Below are 6,950 nucleotides of genomic sequence, written 5' to 3'. Positions count from 1 at the left end.
ATTTTTATAAACAACACTAGTAGACTTTAAAAGTATTTTATAAAGTAAACAGAAGAGTTTTATATTGCATACCTAGATCCATTTGATGCGTCTCAAGCATCAATCTTTTCAGTTTCCAAGGTTTTTCTCTATATTTCCAGAAATAGGGATCAGTGTCACTGCTTGCTCTTTCTTCCCAGATTGTGGAATGGAGATTTGGATACATAATTATAAAAATATATATATAGCTAAAGGAAACCATTAATTCTTACTCCTCTTTGATGGCCCCCTATTCCTTAGTCTCTTGGCTTACTCTTCCATTTTCTGTAACACATAAAAGGAAAAAAAGGAACTAAAAGTAATGCCAAAGTCAGAGCTGGTGACAAGTCTAGCATTTGGCAGATAGTTCACTCCACAATTATCCTTTCCTCCAGTGGTTCTAGACCAGAGACATCATTTGGTCATTTTTCTTTTGAAATCTTTGCCTTTATTTCTCAGAAATGATTCATGAAACTCTGTATATGATGAAATGGAAGCCTTTTTCACATGCATTACCATTTTTCTCATTTGTCATTTTCTTTTTCAACTATTCTTACGTTTTTTGTATTTCTTTGTGTTTTTGTACGAAAAGTCTTATCTACTCCAAGATTATAAAAACATCCACCTATTTCCACATAATTAATTGTACTTCTTCAATTTCTAAAAATTTAAATATTTGATCCATCTGGACTTAATTTTAGGATAAAACATCAGATAGAATTCCACTTTTTCCAAATGGCTAAGTGGTAGTTCTGAGACTGTATTTTGAATAATATAGTTTTACCTCTTTCTCTGTCATTTTAATATTTCTATGTTAAATCCTCATTTGTACTTCTTCCTATATCTAGAGTCTCTGTACTTTTTATCCTTCTTTATTTAAAAATATATTTTCATGTAGAATGCATTTTCCCTGGTTTTCCTTACTGATTTAATTTTCTTTATTTTGCTGATGTTTCTTCATGTCCCTTAGGTGTTGGTGTCCCAGTATCTTGTCCTTGGTGGACTTTCCTTTTTATTTTTTATGTTCCTCTAAGATGTTCTCTCTACTTACATGCTTTCTAATAATATTCATTTGGAAAGGACTCCAAAATTATGTCTCCTTGTCTGGGCTCTCTCTAGAATGCCAGAACAATCACCTCTTACATGCGTCTCTCTCCTTATTCTCTGTTTATCTCAAATACAGCATATCTAAAATGGAAGCTCATCATTCCTGTTAACCCCTCCACTCAGCCTAAATCTGTTTCCCTTTGGCATTTCCTAACTCAGTCAAAAGCAGCATTGCCCCTCCTGTTGCTCCAAATGGAAAGTTCAGAGTCATACATACTTATTCATAAATAAAGTCTTTTTGAACCTCCCTTTTCATAATTTTCATGTTAACTCTCATGAAAAAACATTCTCAAATGCACATTCTAGCCACACATTCTAGCCTCATCCGTTAATTTGGGACTTGCCTCTTAATTGTTGCTGTTGTTTAGTCTCTAAGTCATGTCTGACTTTTTTGTGACACATCAACTGTAGCCCACCAATGGGATTCCAGCCCACCATTGGGAAATCCATGGGATTTCCCAGGCAAGAACACTACCGTAGCTTTCCATTCCTTCTCTAGGGGATCTTCCTCACCCAGGGATCATACCTGCATCTCCTCTTTACTACTTAGCCACCAGCGAAGCCCCACCTCTTATTTAGACTATGACAAAAGCCTCTGTGCTACATTCTCTATCTTCAATATCTTCATTTTTACTCATTCATCCTTTAGACAGTTTTCAGAGATATAAACACAGATCTGATCGTGGTACCTCCTATATTTCCACCAACTTACTCCAGGTTTTACCATCTTCTTTAATGTATCTTTAGCTTAACTGTTTATTCTTGCCTTGCACTATAGACTTTGTGTTACAGTTATTCTGGGCTTCTCTATACACCCAACATACTTGTATCCTTTCCTACCTACAAATACTTGCTTTCAGTCCACTTTTCCTTCTTTGTCTGCCTAACATATACCTGTGCATCCTTCATGATTTATCTAATTGCTAGTTTTCTTTTGCTTCCCAGATATTCCATTTTTTTCCCTCATGCACTTTAAATAAACTTTCTTTAAATAATAATTTAAATAATAACATCTATGGCAAAATATCAAAATTACTTATTTGGATGATTTTGCTTGAGGAGATTTCTTATTCATAACATTATCCAACCTGTAACAAAGTTCATGCCATAGAGCAAATGTTCAAAAATTGTCCCTAAAATGGCATTCAAACTGGAAGAAAATCTCTAATAACATCTGACCATTTTTTTTCCACATAACAGCATCAGTCAGTTCAGTCACTCAGTTTTGTCTGACTCTTTGAGACCCCATTGACTGCAGCACAACAGGCATCCCTGTCCATCACCAACTCCTGGAGTTCAGTCAAACTCATATCCATGTTGGTGATGCCATCCAACAATCTCATCCTCTGTCCTCCCCTCTCCTCCTGCCTTCAATGTTTCCCCACATTGGGGTCTTTTCAAATGAGTCAGTTCATCACATCAGGTGGCCAAAGCATTCGAGCTTCAGAATCAGTCCTTCCAATGAATATTCAGGACTGATTTCCGTTAGGATGGACTGGTTGGATCTCCTTGCAGTCCAAGGGACTCTCAAGAGTCTTCTCCATCACCCCAGTTCAAAAGCATCAATTCTTTGGTGCTCAGATTTCTTTATAGTCCAACTCTCATCCATACATGTTTATTGGAAAAACCATATCTTTGACTAGACAGACCTTTGTTTGCAAACTAATGTCTCTGCTTTTTAATATGGGTCTAGGTTGGTCATAACTTTTCTTCCAAGGAGCAAGCCTCTTTTAACTTCATGGCTGCAGCAACCATCTGCAGTAATTTTGGAGCCCCCCAAAATAGTCTGTTACTATTTCCACTGTTTGCCCATCTATTTGCCATGAAGTGATGGGACCAGATGCCATGATCTTAGTTTTCTGAATATTGAGATTTAGGCCAACTTTTTCACTCTCCTCTTGCACTTTCATCAAGATGTCTTTAGTTCTTCTTAGCTTTCTGCCATAAGGGTGGTGTCATCTGCGTATCTGAGGTTACTGATATTTCTTCCAGCAATCTTGATTCCAGCTAATGCTTCATCCAGTCCAGCATTTCTCATGATTTACTCTGCATATAATTTAAATAAGCAGAGTGGCAATATACAGCCTGACATACTCCTTTTCTCATTTGGTACCAGTCTGTTACTCTATGTCCAGTTCTAACTATTGCTGCCTGACCTACATATAGATTTCTCAAGAGGCAGGTCAGATGGTCTGGTATTCCCATCTCTCTCAGAATTTTCCACAGTTTGTTGTGATCCACAGAGTCAAAGGCTTTGGCATAGTCAATAAAGCAGAAATAGATGTTTTTCTGGAACTCTCTTGCTTTTTCCATGATCCAACGGATGTTGGCAATTTGATCTCTGGTTCCTCTGTCTTTTCTTAATCCAGGTTGAACATCTGGAAGTTCACAGTTCATGTACTGTTGAAGCCTGGCTTGGAGAATTTTGAGCATTACTTTGCTAGCGTGTGAGATGAGTGCAATTGTGCGGTAGTTTGAGCATTTTTTGGCATTGCCTTTCTCTAGGATTGTAATGAAAACTGACCTTTTCCAGTCCTGTGGCCACTGTTGAGTTTTCCAAATTTGCTGGCATTGAGTGCAGCACTTTCACAGCATCAACTTTTAGGATTTGAAATAACTCAACTGGAATTTCATCACCTCCACTAGCTTTGTTCATAGTGATGCTTCCTAAGGCCCACTTGACTTCACATCCCAGGATGTCTGGCTCTAGGTGAGTGATCACACCATAGTGATTATCTGGGTCGTGAAGATCTTTTTGTTTAGTTTTGTGTATTCTTGCCACCTCTTCTTAATATCTTCTGCTTCTATTAGATTCTTTCCATTTCTGTCTTTTATTGTGTCTTTTTGCATGAAATGTTCCCTTGGTATCTCTAATTTTCTTGAAGAGATCTCTTGTCTTTCCTATTGTATCGTTTTTCTCTATTTCTTTGCATTGATCACTGAGGAAGGCTCTTATCTCTCCTTGCTTTTCTTTGGAACTCTGCATTCAAATGGGTATATCTTTCCTTTTCTCCTTTGCCTTTCACTTCTCTTCTATTCACAGCTATTTGTAAGGCCTCCTCAGACAACCATTTTGCCTTTTTGCATTTCTTTTCCTTGGGGATGGTCTTTATCTCTGCCTCCTGTACAATGTCATGAACCTCTGTCCATAGGTCTTCAGGCACTCTGTCTATCAGATCTAATGCCTTGAATCTATTTGTCACTTCCACTGTATAATCATAAGGGATTTGATTTAGGTCATACCTGAATGGTCTAGTGGTTTTCCCTACTTCCTTCACTTTAAGTCTGAATTTGGCAATAAGGAGTTCATGGTCTGAACCACAGTCAGCTTCCGGTTTTGTTTTTGCTGACTGTATAGAGCTTCTCCATCTTTGGCTGCAAAGAATATAATCAATCTTATTTCAGTATTGACCATCTGGTGATGTCCATGTGTAGAATCTTCTCTTGTGTTGAAAGAGGGTGTTTGCTATAACCAGTGCATTTTCTTGGCAAAACTCTATTAGCCTTTGCCCTGCTTCATTCTGTATTCCAAGGCCAAATTTGCCTGTTACTCCAGGTATTTCTTGACTTCCTACTTTTGCATTCCAGTCCCCTATAATGACAAGGACATTTTTTTTTGGCTATAAGTTCTAAAAGGTCTTGTAGGTCTTCATAGAACTATTGAACTTCAGCTTCTTCAGCATAACTGGAGTAATTACTGGAGTGATGCCCACAGATACTGAGACAGAACTGTGTTTGAGCATCTCCTGTGGAGATATGGGTCAGCAGTGGACTGCCACAGGGACAGAGGCTCTGGGTGCAGCAAATTTGGGTATGGCATAAGCCCTCTTGGAGGAGGTTCCCATTAACCCCACCATAGAGCCACCAGAACTTACACAAGACTGGGGAAACAGACTCTTGGAGTATACAAACAGAACCTTGTGTGCACCAGGACCTAGGAGAAAGGAGCATTGACCCCACGAGAGATTGACCCAGACTTGCCTGTGAGTGTCCAAAAGTCTCCAATGGAGGTGTGGGTCAGTGGTGGCCTGCTGCAGAGTTGAAGGCACTGAGTGTAGCAGTGTATGCATGGGACCTTTTGAAGGATGTTACCATTATCTTCATTACCTCCACAATAGTTTGGCCCCAGATAAATAACAGGGAGGGATCACAGCCATGCCTGTCAACAGAAAATTGGATTAAAGATTTCCTGAGCATGGCCCCACCCATCAGAACAAGTCCAATTTCCCCCTCAGTCAGTCTCTATCATCAGGAAGCTTCCATAGGCCCCTTATCCTTTTCCATCAGAGCGCAGACACCCTGAAAGCCACAATCACAGGAAACTCACCAATCTGATCACATGGACCACAGCCTTGTCTAACTCAATGAAACTACAAGCCATTCCATGTGGGCCACTCAAGATGAATGGGTCATGGTGGAGAGGTCTGACAAAACATGGTCCACTGGAGAAGGGAATGGCAAACCACTTCAGTATTCTTGCCTTGAGAACCCCATGAACAGTATGTAAAGGCAGAAAGATAGGACACTGAAAGATGAACTCCCCAGGCTGGCAGGTGCCCAATATGCTACTGGAGATCAGTGGAGAAATAACTGCAGAAACAATGAAGAGAAGGTGCCAAAGCAAAAACAATGCCCAGTTGTGGATGTGACTGGTGATGGAAGTCCAATGCTGTAAAGAGCAATATTTCATAGGAACCTGGAATGTTAGGTCCATGAATCAAGGCAGACTGGAAGTGGTCAAACAGATGGCAAGAGTGAACATCAACATTTTAGGAATCAATGAACTAAAATGGACTGGAATGGGTGAATTTAACTCAGATGACCATTATGTCTACTATTATGGGCAAGAATCCCTTAGAAGAAATGGAGTAGCCATCATAGTCAACAAAAGAGTCTGAAATGCAGTACTTGGATGCAATCTCAAAAACCAAAACCAGAATGATCTCTGTTCATTTCCAAGGGAAACCATTCAATATCAACATAACAGCATACATTCCATTTATCCTGTCTGAATTGATTTAGATGAATTACCTCTTCATTTATTATAGTGTTTTGGTAATTCTAGGTCCCTCTCTCCCACAACTTGAGATAATGTATCCAGTTTCTTCTGTTTATTTTTTGGAACAGTCAGGGAACGGAATGGAAACTGTACGAGGAACAGAGTGAATGATACAAAGAACAGAATGAATTATGCAATGACTGAGGAACTACCTGCAGGTCGGTCCACTCAACTGACCATCAAGAGCAGCAGTAGTGTTAGCACTCTAACTAGGTTATGAGACTGAAGTTGATTGCTTCTTGCTTCTTGATCATGCAGAGTTTCTTCTGTTGTTTAAATGTCACATTTTCAATGTCTACCTTGACCAATCCATTTGAGATGATAGCCTCTGTGTACTCTGATACCCATACTTTGCTCTACTTTTATAAATTCTTGTAGTACTTATAACATAGTATATACTTTATTTAATAATTTATCCACTCTGGACTTTTTGTTTTTACTGTTTGTATGGTATACCATTTTATCCATCTGTTTGCAATCTCTGTGTCTTTAAAGTATAGATAAATAGATATAACTGGAGCATACATTTTGTTTATGCTCACAAGTTCTGCTTTTTAGTGGAAAGTTTATGCCATTAAAATTTAATGCGATTATGGATGTGGTTGGATTTGGATCTACTATATTTTTTATTATTCGTTTTCACTTTCTTTCCTCTGTTTTTTTGTTCTCATGTTACTGATTTCTGGATTGCTGCAATATTTTGGATTACTTTTGGATTACTACAATATTTTTAAGAATTTTATTTTAATTGGTCTATTGGATTTTA

The sequence above is a fragment of the Bubalus bubalis genome, chromosome 15 (assembly GCF_019923935.1).
Source record: "Bubalus bubalis isolate 160015118507 breed Murrah chromosome 15, NDDB_SH_1, whole genome shotgun sequence".
In the NCBI taxonomy this organism is placed as follows: Eukaryota; Metazoa; Chordata; class Mammalia; order Artiodactyla; family Bovidae; genus Bubalus; species Bubalus bubalis.
Note: the sequence above shows the minus strand (reverse complement) of the source record.